Source organism: Ursus maritimus, unplaced genomic scaffold (assembly GCF_017311325.1).
Source record: "Ursus maritimus isolate PB19 unplaced genomic scaffold, ASM1731132v1 scaffold_7, whole genome shotgun sequence".
NCBI lineage: Eukaryota > Metazoa > Chordata > Mammalia > Carnivora > Ursidae > Ursus > Ursus maritimus.
Window position 1 is genome coordinate 9,411,108 of NW_024426885.1, and position 18,779 is coordinate 9,429,886.

Below are 18,779 nucleotides of genomic sequence, written 5' to 3' on the forward strand. Positions count from 1 at the left end.
CCGCCGCCGCCGCCGCCGCCGCCACCACCACCACCACCACAACCAAGGGGAGGGCTGGGGTTGCTTTTGAGGAGATGCCCCCTAGACGGTACAGACGGCAGAGGCATTAAGACAAAGAAAGGGATCCCATCTTCCCGCTGATCCCACAAGGTGAACAGAGGCCACCGTCTGTCCCCAGAGCAGTTTTCCACTACGACTTGTTTATTCCAATCCCCGGGGACATTCCAGGCCAGAAGGCACAAGAGGTGCCTTGATACCATTGGGGGGGGGAGGGAGAGAAAGAGAAATCAAATGACCATAATTTCTATACAAACATATACACATATAATTAGCGAACCCCCATTTCAAAGCTACTTTCAGACAAAGTCACCCCACATCCCAATGGAGGGCTCTCACCCAGCAAGGCCAAAAATTGGTTTCCACCAAGCAGATGCACACACCGTGGCATCTGGTTCAGAAATGAGCTACTGGAGACTCAGGTCCCAGGACACCCATTCTGTTGGCACAGGTGGTGGCAGGGGCCACTGTGGCCCCAGGAAGTGCAACCCGAGCCTGCCGCCCTGGCCCCAAATCCGTGCCACCTGCTGATATCCCTCAACACATCTGTCTCTGCCCTCACAGGCTAGAGAGGTTCTAGCCTAGTCTGCAGCAAGGAACCCACACACCCCTTCCTTTCGCTCTCCTTGTCTCCCTTGGACCAGTCACCGCCCTTGGGCCAGCCGCCTAGCGTTATGCTACACAAAGCAGGCTCCAGGGACCAGAGGCTCTGCCAGCTACCCCTTGGTCCTCTGCAGACACAGGCAGACAGCTTTCAGAAACCTTTAGAGCAATTTGAGAGAGTAATCTTCTATCCATTGCATCGAAAAAATTTAAATTGGGGCTTATATTTTGTGTCTTTCTTATGACATTTCGGTAGGCATTCATTTTTGGCATATTTTAATTGGTCCATAATGGATAGGAAATACAGGAAAAGAGGTCTGTTCCTTCACCACAGATGGTCTAAGGAGCCCTGATCTGTCCCCCACACCTGTCACTCCCTGTCACAGCTCACTCAGAGGGATTCACAACACGACTTTGCAGTTTAAAAAGAAACCACTGGCCTACGACACTGCCCCTTAATTCACCTAAGGGCCTGTGTTCCCCACCCTGAACACACATGCACAAACACACACTCGCAGGAGCACAAACCCACACCCACACTTACACTCTCAGCCGTGAGCATGCACACTCACACTGACCCACTCACACATACAGCCTCCGTCTCACATACACGTGCATATATATACTCTCACACTCACCGGCTCACATACACACTCATGCACACGCATGTGCACACACACACATATGCAGACTCACATATGCATACTCTTACACACACGTACATGCACTCACACCCAACCACAGCGGCACACACCCACACTCATACACACACTTACACACACGCACACGCACACAGAGACTCACGCCCCTATTGAGGGAGGGCTGCAGCCACTGCCCGGGCTCGGGGCCGGCCGTCAAAGCTGGGACCCTTTCAAGTCCTGGGTGGCCCTCAGAGCTGCATATCCACAGGCTTCCCTGGCGGCCCCACAGCACCTGTCCGGACTGTTTCCTCGGTCCCTGCCACGGCTGTGTGTCCCCACCAGAGACATCGGCCATGCAAGCCATACCACTGGGCCCCAGGACATCTAGGGGACGAGCCTGCCTCTCCCAAGCCTTCCCTCTGGGAAGTGAGAGACCATGGACAAGCACAGGGCCCCTCCCGGCCCTGGCTACCGGGCTCTGAACTGCTCTGCTTCAGGGGTGGAACTACATTGCAGAGCATTGCAAAGCATGCTTTTCCAAGGTCGGAAAAAGATCTGCACCTATTAGGCAAGGAAAACTCATTCAACAAGTTCACGGTAGCATCATTTTGTTGTTTTTGCTTTCAAAGCCCTTTCATACGGCACCTATTTTTATTTCCCCCCTCCCTAAGGATGAGGAAAATCAGATATTGGGCTCGTATTTAGGGAAACTGAGGCTCACAGACCCTCAAGGACTTCTCATAGACCCTACATTTTCTTAATAGAGGGAAGAGATGACGGGAAAATCTGGGCAGATCTACAACTTTTCCTCTTAATCTTGGCCCCACACTATCTGCCGCCCTCCCAGGTTTCTAGGTGGTTGCTATTGGTCTGTCTCCCCAAGTGCTCCGAAGGGAGCTATAAAGAAGGGGATAGAAACATTCCTTCTGGCCACAGAACCTGGCGAACATCACCCAGAGACAGCTGTAAACACACGCATCTGGGCTTCCTCAGACCAGCTTCCCGGGAAAGACCAAAAGGAGGTTTAACACCCAAAGGCCAGCACCCCGCAGGACAGCGTGGAGTTGCAGAGGCCCTCCCAAGTAGGGCAGTCACCAGGGTCTTGCCACTGGGGCCCGTTAACTCACTTCCTCTTTCTGACTTGCCAAAGCAGGCATGGGAGAATTTGCCCACAGCAGGAGTAAAAAGGAACATGGGTTTTTCCAGCTAATGTGAGAACCACTTGCTTTCTCACACAAACTAGCGAGAGAGGCTCCAGGAACTGTGCTCCCGGGAAAAGCAATATGGAGAGCAGGGAGGACACCGGCCTGGGCACCAGAAGGCCCAGGTCCTGTCCTGTCTGCTGGGTGGCCTCCATTTCCCCATCTGTAAAATGGGGCCAGGTGCCTCTAGAATGAGCTGCAAAGTCCAACCTGTCCAGCTCCAGCATTCTATGATCTAATCCCCTCTCTCCCCCTCACCCCAACAAGCTGCAGCAAGATAAAGAGCTTGTGGAATTTGAGACTGGGCACAGGACTCTCCAAACTCTGCAGATGAGTAAACAGAAAGGAGAAGTGGGAGGACAGACCATAATGCAAAGCCCAACTGACAAGCCTTAATTGTGTGGCTTAGATGAAAAAGCAACCAGTGACCTCCATTACCATCACTGAGTGGACCAGCAGCGACGGGAAAATGAAATAGAGCAGAAACAATGAACATAAGGAACACCAACTAATTGTTCAAACATGGGCAAGATGTCAAACCAAAGAAGAAGTGTTTGGCTTCTCAAAATGCTATTTCAGAACGAGCAATAAATGTGTCTCTAAGAGCAGCATGGCTCCGTGTCAGAGTCCCGCTCCATGTGAAAGGTTGTCCATCAAATGAGAGGAGGCTGCCACTGCCCCCTGGTCTTCACAATCCCTGGCTGCCTCCATTTGCTCTGATCTCAACTGCCAGCCAACTGTCTTCCTTCCAGAGGGGTCAACCGAGGTGGAGAATCCCCAGAGGTGGACCCAGGCTGGCTCTGCCACAACCCGGTGTCTAAGTGATGCAGACGGATGGAGGGTTGGAGTGTCCAGGCCACTGAGTATGGGGCAAATGGCTAAGAGCACAGGAGTGGTCTCAGACAGATCAGAGTGTGACATTCCGCACAACACTTATCTGCTGTGTGACTTAAGTATGTCACCTCAGTCCTCCAAGAGTTATCCCCTTGTCCATAAAATGTGATGACAGTAACATCTTCCTCAAAGTGGTTTTGATGCTGATTTTATGAGTTACTCTAGATAACGTGCTTGGCCAAGTCATGGCATACAGTTTAAAATTAAAAATAAAAAGAGAACAGATAAAGGTGCTTCTCAGTAGGCAGCTCTGGACAGGTGTGAGCGTGACACACCCCAGTGGTACAGCAGGGAGGGAACTCCTCTCCCTACTTTGGCAAATTTGTGTAGGTCCTGGAAACTCCTCCTAACAGGACCATCATGGGCACCCCTGCAGAGGCAGAGACCAAGGGGAAGCAGGGTGGCAGGCCAATTTTTCTGGCTTTGATGTTTACCTGTGCTCCCCTGTGTACAAGGCTAACCCACAGCCACTGCAGAAGGGAAAGAGGGAGCTGGGTCAACAGGATAATCTAACCTGAACTGCAGCCCATCTGTACTCTAAAACTCACAAGGAGCCACCGAACTGCCTCAGAAGACAAATATAACTCCCTCTATAAAGTGAGGGCCTCGTAGGCCAAAGCAATGTGGCAGAAGGTAATGAAAATGAAAAGCCTCACACAGGGTCAAGGCTGGCCCTTCTAACAGTTCTAATCGCTCCATTATTGTACAGAAAGCTGGAACTGACTGAAGTTCAGTAATAGCCCACCATTTACAGAAAGCTGGTGATTCCGAATTCAGAAAGGCGGAGGGAAGGTGTTTTTTACATTCCTGATTAATGAAAAAAACAGAAAAGATAAAATGACCAACATCTTGAATCAAAGAGGAAGCATCACTATAGAGCCTACAGACATTAAAAGTATGATCGGAAATATTCTGGACAAATTTCTGCACATAAATTCTACAGCTTAGATGAAATGGACAGACTTCTTTAAAAGACATAATTTACCAAAGCTCATTCAAGAAAACATAGATAACCCGAATAAGAAATTGTCTTTGCAGTTAAAAACCTTTCCACAAAGAAAGTTTCAGGCTCGTGACTTCATGGGTGAATTCTACCAAACACTTAAGAAAGAAAAAGTTCTAATACTTCACAAACTCTTCCCAAAAATAGAATAGGGAAAACACTACCTAACTTATTTTATGAACCCAGCATTACTCTAACATAAAAGCCAGACAAAAGACATTATAAGAAAACTACAGACAAATATCCAACATGAACACACATCAAATGTCCTTAAAATGTTTAGCAAACAGAACTCAGCAATTTAGGGGAAAAATAAAAGAACTCAACAATTTAACAAAAAGAATAATATATCGTGACCAGGTGGGGTTTATTCCAGGAAAGGATAAATAAGGTTTAACATTGGGCGCCTGGGTGGCTCAGTCAGTTGAGTGTCCACGCCTGGTTTTGGCTCAGGTCCTGAACTCATGGGTTGTGGTTGTGGGTCAACCCCTGCACCAGGCTTTGCGCTCAGCAGGAGTCTGCTTGGATATTCTCTCTCTCCCCCTTCCCCGCTCATGTGCGCGCGTGCGCGCGCTCTCTCTCTCTCAAATAAATAAATCTTTAAAATAAATAAATAGATAAGGTTTAACATTAGAATACTAAGAAAACCCAAATGATTATCCCATAGAAGCAAAAAGATGTGACAAAAATTGAACACCTATTCACAATAAAAACACTCAGTGAACTAGAAAGAGAACTTCCTCAACCTGATAAAAGGGATCAATAAAAAACCTAAAACTAATATCATACTTCATAGTGAAAGACTGAATACTTTCTCTCTAAAAACGAGAACAAGACCAGGACATTCCACTCTTACCACTTCTATTCAGTGTTTTACCGATGTCCTGGTTGGAATAGTTAAGGTAGAAGAAGAAATCAAAGGCATAAAGATTAGAAAGGAGAACATAAAACTGCTAGTATTTGAAGATGACACAACAGCGCATGTGGAAGTTGCTTAGGAATCTGTAAATATACTGGTGGAATAAGTGAGTTTGTCAACGTCACGGGCGAACAGGTCAACATACACAACTGTATTTCTATGTATTAATAATAAACCATTGGAAATTGAAAATTTTAAAATACCAATTATAATAGCGTCAAAAATACTTAATAGGTAGGTAAATATTTAATGAAGTATGTGCAAAACACGACTGAAATAAGTTTTATTTTATTATTTTTTAATTTAAATTTTAGGTAGTTAACATACAGTCCAACATTGGTTTCTGGAGTAGAATTCAGTGATTCATCACTTACATATAGCATCCGGTGCTCATCACAGCAAGTGCCCGCTGTAATACCCATCACCCATCTAGCCCATCCCCTGCCCACCTCCCTCCATCAGCCCTCAGTTTGTTTTCCATCATTAAGCGTCTCTTATGGTTTGTTTCCTCTCTCCTTCTTGCTGAAATAAATTTTAAAAGACCTAGGTAAATCAAAAGATACACCATACTCATGAGTCAGAAGACTCACTATGTCAAGCCATCAATTCTCCCAAAATTGACCTACAGATTCAGCATACTCCCCATGCAAATCCCGGCAGGTGTTTGTGTAGAAATTGATAAGCTATTTCGGAAGGTTATATGGAAAGCAAAAAAACCTAGGATATTCTAAATAATTCTCAAAAAGAGAAAATCAAATGACTTATGCCACGTGATTTTATTTTAAACTGAAAAATTCTGAATAACTAGGATTAGTAGCTTGATGAGTCACAACATTTTACGGGACAGGCCTTTCCAGTCATCTAATAAATATTTATCATTACCGATTTTTAACACAACAAATGACCCATTAAGAGTAGCCAACATTTCCTATAATTTAATGAGTTTTAAAATTGCCAGGATTTCATCCAAAAATAATAAATGATTCCTGTCTCCTCTTTATAAACTACTAGGAAAGCACACGACTCCATAAATGTTACTTCCTTGGAGCCCATGTCCCCCGGAGTTTTACAGATACAACTTCTTAACTCCTTTCAACAACTTCCTTACAGGAGGAAAGAGAGATACACACAGCGTTGCTGAGTTTCATTAATCAGTATCAGAATTAGCATAACAGACACTTCCATTATTAAGTGTTTGCCAAAAAGAGCCAGGCACTAAGTTAAGTATTTGACATACATTATCACAGTGCCGAAAATGTGTGGCAGTGAAAATGAAAATCACAATGTGGGGACTAGGAACCAACAGACAGACTTTTATTTGTGTTTCCAGGCAAAGATTAAACACAAAATCGGGTATGTGCTTTAAAAACATCAAAGGGTGTGCTTTTTTAAATATTTAAGGTAAAAATGTCAGGCAAAGATTAGATGTGGGGCAGGGAGAAGAAAGAAGTAAGTGTTTACAGTCCTAATGCCGTAGTTCTCAAACTCTGCCCCAAGGCACCCTGGAGCGCCACGGCAAACGCACAGGATAGTTCAAGTTTTCTGCGGAAACACAGTGATACTTGATATCTGCTGGACATCAGTTTCAAGATCAGATTGCACTATAATCCTTCAGATGATTTCCTTTGTCACTTTGGATTCTGGTGGTCACGGTGATTCAAAGCAAGAACTGTACAAAAATCAATGTTGAACTTGGAAATGGGGGTGACAGTGTCCAATCTGATTCCAAGCCTGAAGAGGCTCTATGGCACCCAGCAGTACACCTAGCCCATTAATAAACAGGTGCGGTTATTGAATAACAAAATTACAATACCATTTTTCCTTGATTTTCTTTTCAAGTGACGATTATACTGTAAAGGCACAAACATTTATTCAGGTGTTGGGACCTAATTACTTGATGAATAGAACCATTAGGTATTTCTTCTGGCCTAGGGGGTACCACGAAAAAATTCCTGGGACACTAAGCGTGTCACAAGCCATGAAAATCCTCTGCCTGATGTCCCCTGGGCTCCCTTCACCAGAGGACCCTGAATCCCCACACAGTGGCAGTAATTCAGAGCAAAGGTAGGTTTACAGTGAAGGCTGAAAGGAAACACTAGCCCTGTGAGGGGCCCTAGCAAAGTGTTCAGTTGTCGGACACTTTTTGGAAAATAGTTAATAAATAACACCAAAAATATTTATAAAAATATTTGAATGGCAGTTGGCTGAGGCCACTGTCTCCTTCCCTCTGCCACACATCTCCAGTCCTATCAGAGCAGCTGTAGCATTTGGGGATGTGGCTCAAAGTCAAACTGTAGAATCGTTTTGCTTGGGTTTCATTAGATACACTTATGTGCTTTGAAGTCACTTCTGCATTTCTATCCCGGTACAGAAGTGGTTTCCAGGGACACTCCCACTCTCCCATCCTGCCAGCTCCCTAGTGCAAGCCCGAGGTTGTATGGGATATGGTGATCTGGCCTGGAAGTATATGGTAGTGGAGAAATATGCCCAGAGGAAAGACTAAATAACAACAACAACAACAATAATAATAATAATTCATTCTATTCTCTCCACAGGAAACATTACAAACTCACTGTCATATGAAAACGTGATCAGAGAGTCTATAGCTAAAAAATATAGAGGGGAGGGAAGGTATTTTAAAGGTGAAGGTGTATTTGGCAGTTAATGACAACATCATGATATTTGTCTGGGTTTTGGGGTCTGTAGTGTTTTCTCACTTTAAAAAACCATGCAATTTGTGGCGGTTTGCTTTTTCAATCTAAATAAAGATCATGTCCATGCCTAATGTTGTATTTATAATTTTGAATTCTTTTTCTTAAAGAGGTTCCCCCAAATTGTACAAGTTTCAGATCCCGTAAAACCCGGACCTGCCAGCAGGGAGGCGGGAGTGCCAATCCTACCCAAGTAGCAGGCCCGAGTCCCACGCATTCCCGGCTCCCAGGCCCCTCTGGAGCTTGTGACCGGCTCTCAGTGTAAGGGGTGGGGGTGGGGGCACCTCGGAGCTGCACCTATAGGATTCACGGTCCCAGCTGCCAGGACTCTCAGTCCCCGAGCAGAGAGCATGGCCGGCATGGGAGGCATCTGCTGTAGAAGGACCCAGGGAGCCCTGCAGGGCCTCCAGGGCAGTCCCAGGAAAGCCCCAGGGCCGCACCAGTGGGGGCAGCTGCCTCAGACCTGGCTCCAGAATCCTAACAATGGGTCCTGGATGCCCTGCCCCTGTCCTCGGCTCCACACTTGTGCCTCCTCCAGGCAGACCTGCCCCCCCCCCCCATCTGACGCTCGGAGTGTCAGGGATGGACGGAGGGCCGCGCTGAGCTCTAACCCCAGTAGGTTCCTAGCAGGGTCAGCAAGGCTGGGAAAGGTCCCAAGGCTCCCACTAGTGCCAGGATGACTCCCGAGCCAGACTTGGCCTCAAATCCTGATTCTGCCCCTTTACAGCCGTGTGACTTCGGGCAGCGACCCTGTCTGAGCCTCAGTCTCCCGTTCTGCAGCAGGAAGATAACACCACCTCCTCCAGGCGGTTGTGAGTCCTAAGGGAGAGAACGCGCAAACGCCTGCGCTCACACCATCACCTCCCAGCTCGCAGCAGGTGCGCCACTGCCCGGGTGTATTTCAGCGCCTCCGAGTGCCTCTTCCCACAATTCCAAGCCTTCTCAGAATCCCATTTCTGCATTCTAATTCAGGCACACCTGGTCCACTTTCAGGTGTCTCCCCCGAAATGACAGTTACCCCCTGGGGCACATGAACTTACTGCAGGACCCCCCTGCTGGTCTCCATCTCCTGAGCACAGCTCCCTCCCCTAGAGTCCCCAACTCTCTATCCCAGGACTTCTTGATGTGTACTCTCCCCCGCGACAAACCTCTCACTGCCTCCAAAACCACCATGCGCCAGCCCACCTCCTTGCACTCGCGCTGTTTGTCTTCCTGCCTGGAATTCTTACTCTCCCAGACAGCTAGTCAAGTCCCACCCAATCCGCAATGTCGGCGATCAAGTAATAACACCGCACTCGTACTCATTTATTTAGCATCTACTCTGTGTCAAGCACAACGCCAGGCACTCAGGAAGCACCGCCTCTCATTATTCCTGCAAGCCTGTAAGGTGGATCTTAGGCCCAGTCTATGGAAAGATGGAGAAATGAAGGGTCTGAGAAGTAAGGCAGAGAAGTGGAGCATGTGACTCGTGCCCCCAGAGCTGGCAGGTGGCACAGGTGGGAGGCTAGCCCCTCTGCTCTGCAGCTCTAGCCTCCCTTCCAGGTCCTTTACTCAGCCTCCAGCCCCCTGTAGCCCCCACGGTTGTAGGAAAATGCTTCCCACTTCCGTGCCTGAGAGCTCAGGGCCAGAGCTCAGGATTCACAGTCCAACCTTGGCTTCCAACGAGAACAATCGCGCCTTCCAATTTCCCAACAGAATCGAGAAGTAGAGCTAATTTGGAAAACAGAACACAGTGTATTCGAGGGAAAAGAAATGAATCCCCCTTTATTCACAGGGAACAGCATGTTCCCGAAATTCAAATCAGTTGCAAGAGCAGACTGATCAAATCACTGGCATTTTAATGCACCGTCCTACATTCAGGACAGGACAGATGATTTGCAGGGCCCCGGGTAAAACAAAAATGCAGGGGCTCCTTGTTCCAAAAGTATTAAGAAATCCAAGAGGGTGACAGCAGAGCATGAACCCAGGTATGGGGTTCTTCCGAGCATGGACCGCCCAGGCTGCACACCCACGAAGCCGGCCCTGCCTGCATTTCCATTTCATTTGATTTAAAACCCAAAGAGCAGACGAAGTACTGAGAAGCAACTCCTGGGGGCTCACGGAGATGCTGAATCAGGCCGAGCCCAAGAGCCCACAGGCAGTCTTCGGGGGCGGAGGGACAGCCCACGTGCTGGGAGGCAGTCACCCCCCTTCCATTGCCCAAGGTGTGGGCACCGCTCCCACACGGGGGAGGCAAGTGTGTGATCTCAGGCAAGCCCCTTGGGGCTGAAGGTTCCTCAACTTTAAAATAAGGAGGCTCGACTGGGTGGCTTCCAAGGACCCTCCCGGCTCTCGAGGAGAAAGGGAAGGCATCACTTGACATTTCACCTACTTGCTGCAGCCTTAAGCGCCACTAGAGGTATTGGTCCTTTCAAGCCTACAAATCACAGCACAGCCCGGTTCCAACGATTGGCAGGACGCAGGGAGAAGGACAAGAAATGTGAAGAAAGGAACTCAGCCAAAAAGGCCAGAGTCGGCCAGGGCCTGCTGGCCAAGGGACCGCGGGAGGGCGGTCGGGGACAGCTCGCCCTCCTCCGCTGGCCCGGGCCCCCTCGAGCTCCCATTCCAGCCTTTCTCTTCCTTCTGTCACAAGGGCCTGGGCACAAGTGACAAAAGAAATGAAGTCCCTTCAAAGGCAAAGGCACAAAATGTTAGAGAAGAAGGCCAACGGAAAACACGTTCCCATTTTCACCTGAGGGGCAGAAGCCCCCCTTCCGCACCACCATGTGATGACCAGGAGAAGAAATCACCCCTGAGGGGCACCTGAGTGGCTCAGTCGTTAAGCCTCTGCCTTCGGCTCAGGGCGCGATCCCAGAGTCCTGGGACCGAGCCCCACATCAGGCTCCTCCGCTGGGAGCCTGCTTCTTCCTCTCCCACTCCCCCTGCTTGTGTTCCCCCTCTCGCTGGCTGTTTCTCTCTCTCTCAGATAAATAAATAAAATCTTAAAAAAAAAAAAAAGAAAAAGAAATCACCCCTGAGATGCCAGCTCAGACCCACCACTGCTCTAGACTCAAGGTCCAGCCCCAAAACCTTGGGACATTTCCCCTGGCCACCAGCAGAAGCACAGCCAGCCAGGCTCCCACTGGTTCAGAAATTGTAAATAGAGAAACCACCACAGCAGGTCCCGAGTGGGGTGTCCTGAAATATTTAGTCTTTCGGAAGGGCTCAGTTGCTTAAGGGGTCTGGGACACACTCCTCAGCTGTCATCAGCCACCTTCCCACGGCCCCAAACCCCCGAGCTTGAGCCCCCCATATGAGGTCCTGCCTCTGGAGCTCCATCCTCCAAGTGCCAGCCTCAGCTCAGGCCCACAATCCACGGACACCCCAGAACGTATTGCCACGGGAGTGCGTGCTGGAGGCCGTCCTCCTTTCCATCTTTCGATGGTCCGAGGGGCACGTCTGAACATTTCTTTGTCCCTAGCTTGGCCAAATTAAAAATAACTACCAACAAGCTACTTGCTGGGTAAATAAATCTGGGCCCAAATCCAGAGGGGACCTCCAGGGGGAAATTACACCCCTGGCACATCACCTGCTCTCCCCCGCCCAGTCCTGCTCTGTTCTGCTCAGCCTGGAACCTTCAGAGAGGGGCCAGTGGAGCCTGGCGGGGTGGAGGGTGGGGGGAAAGGCAGTCAGAGCTGGATCCAAAGCTTGGCCCTCCGATGCGCCTCCTATTTCCCCAGCACTGCCCTGAGCCCAAGGTCCCTACACTTCTGATGGGGTGGGGGCGGGGGGTGCAACAGCAGAGAGACAAAACAAAGCAGAGACAGGAGGGCTGCAGGCCAAGGCCGACTGATAGGGAGCGCCTGCCATGGCCCGTCGCTGTGATGGCAAGAACACCGTGGCTTTCGCTCAGTGACGGGCCCCGCCACGCTGCTGGCCCCAGCGGGCCTTTTGATGTCATAGTTGGAACTGGGCTCCTTACTCTGCCGGGCACAGGCGCCTGAGGCCGCAGCAGGTCACCTGTCCCACTTGTGTAGGTGTGCGGAGACCGGGGCCGAAGCAGGCGGGTCACTAACCTGACACCGCGCCGCTGGGAGGGGTGCTGGTCCACATTCAGGGAGGGCGAGGGGGATGCTTTTTCACTAAGAAAAGCTCTCTTTGTGAGGTTGAATGATGAATTCGAGAATGACCTCGAGAGGCGGGCAGGCTGCATTACAGGAGCCAGACAGCGGCGGAGAAACGGAAAGCTTCCTCCTCTTACAGTGAACGTTCACGACTTTCTCCCTGAGGGTCCGCAGAGAAATCAGTTTAAGCAGGTTCCTAATGGGTAATAGTCATGAAGTGCAAAGGGGCTGGGGCCTCCCGTTGGCAAGAGTGGTTGCCTGGGGGAGGGGGGGCAGGTGTGAGCAGCAAAGACGCCTCGCAAGACTCATTTACTCCAGTTTGAGTGACTGCATTCTGTCTGTCCCACTCGATTCCATTCCAAGGACACTTGTCAGCCACGGCGCCAGCCCAGAGGCTGGCCCAGCGCTGGTCTGGGGTGTGGAGGCAGCAGAAACAGAAGCGAGACTTTGCACATTCCAGGAAACCAGACCCCCATTCTAATCAGTGCTGCGGCTGCAAATTCCAGGGCGCTGGGGGCCCCGCGCAGTGAGGTTTCCTGAACCTGGCGGAGAAAAGGCACAGGAGGGAGAAGAGGGGCATCACCGGGCTGTGGCGAAGGCAGCAGGCTGAGGTCTAAAATAAACCTGCAAATCTCGTGCCTCGCCAGGAGCGCCCTGCTGCAGATTGAAGGAAGAACGAAACGGAAGACACGGTTTTGGAGTCAGACTTCCCAAGGCCAAAGGCTCTTGGACCTCTTCTTGTTAAAATAAACTGAATTCACAAGTAGCAACTGCTCCTTTTTTTTCTTTTTAAAGATTCGAAATTGAATGAGGGACTCCCATGCCCTCTGTCTTCTGTACAGAAATAAAGAAATAAAATTCGGGAGGGTTCTGTGTGACCTATTTCTCCCCTCATCACGAATAAAGGAGGAAGAGGAGGCGGAGCCCGGGAGCCTGGCCTCGATTTGCAGCCCACACTGGCACTTCCAAGCGCTGGCAGCCCCTCTCTTTCCGGAGCAGTCTCCCAGACGGCTGAGAGTGGGAAAAGCTCTCCTGACGCCAGACCTCAGGCTGCGAATCCATCCCCCAATGCCCACGGTGCCCTGAGCGCGGAGCCGTCTGCAGAGGCTGGGCCAAGGCTGCCGCAGATGTTTCTGGAAAAGAACAGGGCAGGTGAAGTGAAGGAGCGCAAACCCTGACTCTGACCCAAACAAGTCTGAGACGGTCTCTCCCGACCCCCAGCAGGCTTTCGGGGGCACCTGGCCAGTTGGCTGCAAACCCCTACACATGCTGTCAGTCACAAGCGTGGCTCAGCATCAACGTAACTGGTAAAAGGTGCCTTTTCCAGAACAATGTGTCTATGTTTAATGGTGCCTGTCATTGCTAATCACTTTGCGGTTTCATTGGTCCAATAAAAAAAAAAAAAAAAAAGGTCCTTCCTTGCACACCATGGTGAATGCTTGGATTTGGTCAGTCTTGTTGCCTTCGACAGTCTTTCCTGACCTATTGTCTGTATTAGGGGAAAAAGTTTCCAATCAATTCCCCCACAGTTTTTCTTTTTCCCGAAGTCTCCGGAATGCCCAGCATGATGTGTCTTTTATTACTATCAGGGAACCGACTGACTGCTTGGTTCACAAAAACACTACTGACGTCCCCCTTGATAAGCATCTGGCTCCGGTCTTGACCTTCCCAGATTTCTCATTTGGGTTCTCTTCCTGCTCGGACTGCTCCTAGTTGTTATGTCTGGAGTGGCGGGGAAGGTTCAGGCTCCGTAAGCAGCAGGCTGGGAGGAGATGGCTGAGTTGCTCAAGGGGCCTGGGAGACACCCTCCTCAACCGTCCTGGGCCCCCTCCCACAGCCCCCTGGTGGAGGGGGTGGGCCTGGGGTTCGGGCTGGGGAACAAGAAGGTACAGGGAGGGACGTGATCAGCGAACCAAGGCCCTCCGTCCAGGAAGGGGACAGTTCCTCGTGAGAAGTGCCCCATACCCATTCGTAATGAGCACGGACCTCCAGATCCAAGGAAGAGAATGAGGGTAATTTGTAAAACTGACAGAAGCCAGAAGGAATCTTTGGCTCGAGTAAGAAGTGAAAAGTGGGCCCTGAGACCCCAGACAAGCCACTTCCTGTCTCTGGGCCTCAGTTACCTCAGCAGTAAGATGATGAGGGGCTAGGCGACACCATTTCCGACATCCTTTCCAGCTCCCAAAGAAAGGTATATGATCTAATAAACCTGAAAAGTACATTTCCTGATCTTTTCCTTTTGGCCTATAATTCCCATCCATATAGAATATTCCTGTTTTCAAGGCTGGTTTCCTGTGTCCCGCGCTCGGGTTTCTTCCGACAGAACCAGCCAGGGCTGCCTCACCAGTTTAGACTTTCAAAGTGACCTTCCCGGCTGGGATTAGGATCCCCGGTCAGGAAGAGCAGATAGAATTAAAAGTCTGGCCTTCCTATATCCACACAACAGAAGACGGTGCAGTCGTAAAATGGAATGTTCCAGAACCTAACAACATGAATGAACCCTGAAAACATGACGCTAAGTGAAACAAACCAGCCATCAAAAACCACACATTGTGTGATTCCATTAATATGAAATGTCCAGAAGAGGCAAACCTACAGGGACAGAAAGCAGATTCGTGGTCGCCCAGGGCTGAGCAGAGGGGAAGTACGGGGTGCGCGCTAACGGGTCCTGGGTTTCTTTGGGGCGTGATGAAAACGTCCTAGAATTAGATCGTGGTGACAGCTGCACCCCTGTGAATATAGGGGAACAGTGAACCATACACTTGAAGAGGGTGAATTTTACGGTATGTGAATTATGTCTCAATAGAACTGTGATAAAAAAGGAAAAAAATGTCATTTTTTCCTTTTTACTCTTTTAATGTGGCTACTAGAATGTTGGATTTTATCTATGTGGTTCATGTTATATTTCTGTTCATGTGTACGAGAAACATTTGAATACACATATTCGTCAGTTTTCAAAACAAACAAAAACATTCTGGTCTCCTCCTGCATCCTGGGCAGCCTTCGCATCCAGGAGGCTCAGTGTGGAGACGCCTGGGCTGGGTGTCCAGGACTCACGGTCTCGGTCATAGTCTGACTTGTGACCTCGGACCTTCACATCCCCCCGCCTGTCCTGGCTCCTCACAGAAGACGCTAGTGAGTCTGCTTCTCTCTCCCTCTCCCTCTGCCCCTCCCCACTGCTCGTTCTTTCTCTCTCTCTCCCTCTCTCTCAAATAAACAAATAAAATCTTAAAAACAAAAGAAAAAAGCATCCACCTGAGAATAAAAAGAATTTAGAGATCAACCAGGTCGTTAACTCACTGAGCAGGATGACTCGTTTGGTACCTTCCAATTCTATTTATCTTGAAGGATTTCTTTCAGGGGACTTTCTTTTTGCCTGCCTCGACCATCAGTGACTTAAGAGGTTGATAATTTTATAGCTGATGGCAACAAACCTGGGTATAATCCTCTTGGGTAACAACTTGGCAACATACACCAAAGGGCATAAAAAATCCGTATCATTCCATCCAGTCGTTGTACCTGTTAACATCTTCCCAAGGGAATAACCCCAGATATAGAAATAATGATGAGCACGAGAATGTTCATTTCAGTATCGCTCACAACAGCAACCACAGCTCAAATGGACACAGAGAGGGGACTGGTCAACCAGACGCTGGTGATGCTTGGGACAGAGACGATGAAGCTGCCAGAATTGTGGCTCTTTTTCTGTTTTTCTTTATCTGTGACGTAATTAAACCATATTTATAACTTTAAAAAACTGGTAACAGTAAAATATGTCATCAAAAGTATGAACGCGTTTCCCAAGATATCTATACAGTATGGTAAAGAAATTAACAAGAGCCTTTATGCCACGAGAAGGGAAGCTTGGTACATTCTTCTCAAAGAAAATCTAACCACAGCTTAAAAGGCACAGAAGCATCTCAGCCCTGATTTATCTGGCATGTCCACCATGATATTTGTACTGTTTTTGTTTTTTTTTTCCCTTCAGCAAGAGCACTGTAATTACGATTCAAGGGCATTAATAGTATGTGCTTAGAACTCTTGAGAGGAGAAATCAGTCATTACATGGATAGTTTTGGGGTCATCTTCCAACCAAAGGACACTGCTGGGGGGGGGCATGTTTTATTTAGCATCATTTTGGGAGACTAAGCAAAAGTACCCACCATTTCTCAGCCTCATAGGAAAATCATCTGCATGGACCCTGTCCCCTCCCAAACACCCACCTGCTCCCGCAGGAAGATATGGCTGAGGTGGGAAGGGCTCAACGGCTCTTCCTTGGGCCCCAGCACAGAGTCTACAGTGCCCCACCACCACTGATGAGCAGGTAAGCTTGTGAGAAGCATGCTCCCTGCGGGTGACTCAGTTTCCCCATCTGTAAAGCGAAGGGTTGGGCTACAGGACCTGCAAGGACCTTCCACACTCAGGTTTCAGGTTCTGGGATTCGGTCCTCTACAAGTCCTAGTGAGTACGGCCAGCCCCCAGTGTCTCGGCAGGGAAGGAGTTGTCCTTGTCCACAAGACCCCAGAAAACAAGCAAATGGGGAGTTACCCTAGTCCGAGACGGGCTGTGGAAGCGCAGTGATGTTTCTCAGAGGATGAAGGATTATCTGGCTGGGCAGTGAGGGGTCCCAAGGGAACAGGCGGCTTATAAGAATACTACACAACCCCACAGGCAGAAAGGAATCAGCGTACATGGGTCTTTTCTAGATGGCCTCAAATTCTTGCCCTTCCTCCTGTACCTTCTGTTATCAGGTTTTTCCTACTGGGGTTCCCCAGTGAGGGCTGAACCATACTGGGCCATATTTTTCAGAGCCAAAAAGGTCAAACTGGTGAAGAAATTTCAAGCTGGGACCCAAGGAACCTCAACTCAGGCCATTCCTTGACCAGCAAATGTTCCACAGAAACTCAGCCTGAGGAACTCAGAATGCAGGCCACGGGTTCCCTTACACGAACAAGAGATGATGCTGTGCTCTACATAATAATTGGGGTGCTGGTGTTTTGAACCCAAGTGCTCTTCCCTTGGAGCTGATGGTAGTGGTCTCTGCCTTTGGCTTTCTGAAACAGAAGATCGGTGCTTGCAAACAATTCAGTGACCTTGGCCAAGAGCTATGGTGTCTCGGTGGGACAAGGGAACATGCCCTGAGGAGACCCATGTCATTTTTTTTTTTTTAAGATCTTATTTACTTATTTGAGAGACTGATTGATACGGGGGGTGCGGGTAGAGCGTGCATGAGCCAGGGCAAAGGGAGAGGGAGAAGCAGACTCCCCGCTGAGCAGGGAGCTCAACACAGGGCTCGATCCCAGTACCCTGGGATCATGACCTGAGCCGAAGGCAGACGCTTAACCGACTGAGCCACCCAGGCGCCCCAAGACCTATGACTTTTCCTATCCTTCTGGCGCCCCTGCTTGGTGCTGGTTCTACCAGGAGTCCCGAAGAATCTGGAATTGCCAATTAGAGGTCCTAATTCCTTGCAGCTGTGATGCTCCAGGACTCCCAGGTGACAAAGCACCTTCCCAGCCTGACCCTCCCAGTGTCCTTCCGAGGTCTCCGAGGCAGCAGCCTTCGCCCCATGTCATAGATAAGGAAACTGAGGCTGGAGGGAGTTAGTAACTTACCCAAAAGGTCCGAGGGGGGCTAGAACCCATGTTTCCCAGGACACGAGTAGGTCATAGAGGAGACCGCGGCTCAGGGTTTCGGAACAGACTCAGGGGACTTCAGCGCCCCTCTTTCAGGAACCGACGGCCTGAGCCGGCAGAAGGTCAGTAAGGCCAGAGTTGACCTGAGCAATATTATCAATCTGCCAAACCTAACTGGCATTCATAGAACACTCCACCCAACAACGGCAGAATATTCTGCTGTTCACATGAACACTCACCAAGACAGACCACATTCCAGACCAGAACACACACCTGAACAAACTTAAAAGAACACAGATCATACAAAGTATGTTCTCAGACCACAATGGAACTGAACTAGAAATCAATAACAGAAAGATAGCTGGAAACCCCCCAAATATTTGGAGATTAAGTAACACGCTTCTAGATAACACTTGAAGCAGAGAAGTCTCAAGCCAGGGTTTGGGAGCACGGCAGACCTGCGTCCCAATCCCAGCTCTGCCTCAGCCCTACTGGCTAGCCTTGGGCGATTACAGTCCACCACTTGGAAGTGGACTGCCACGCAGCCAGGGAGCGAGGACGGTGCCACTCCCTCCCCGGATGCGTCCAGCAAGCGCCCTGAGTAGGGGCGGTCACCCGGACAGGCCCCTAACTCAGGCAGCACAGCGCCCCCTCCCAGAGAGCACCCAGTGGCCGTAGCTCTTCGGGTCACTGTTTTGCCCACTGTTCCCCACCACCTGGCCGTCCTGGAGAATACTGCCCTCCGGGCCCCCCGGCCAGCTCACTCTGCCAGAGAAAAGCAGATGTGCCCGCAAGACGCTGAGCCTTCTCTTCTCTACATCCATTTGGCGGCCACCTGCCTGGGCACCCCCGCCGGGCAGAACTCTCTGTGTCCATCCATCCCCACCAAGCGGCGACTGCCACTTGGAATACCGGCTCCAAAGACAGGGTTCTCCTAGCCACGGAGCGCGATGACTCAAGTGCCAGATGAGCCAGGGAAATCTCACCCGAAACTGTGTGAAAGGGAACTC

At 49.7% G+C, this 18,779-nt stretch overlaps 1 protein-coding gene across 1 annotated transcript in view; it reads right to left on the reverse strand.

Annotated features, from left to right (window-relative positions):
- HTRA1 (HtrA serine peptidase 1) overlaps nucleotides 1-18,779 on the reverse strand; it is a 52,146-nt gene that overhangs the window by 26,343 nt on the left and 7,024 nt on the right. The window lies entirely within an intron of this gene.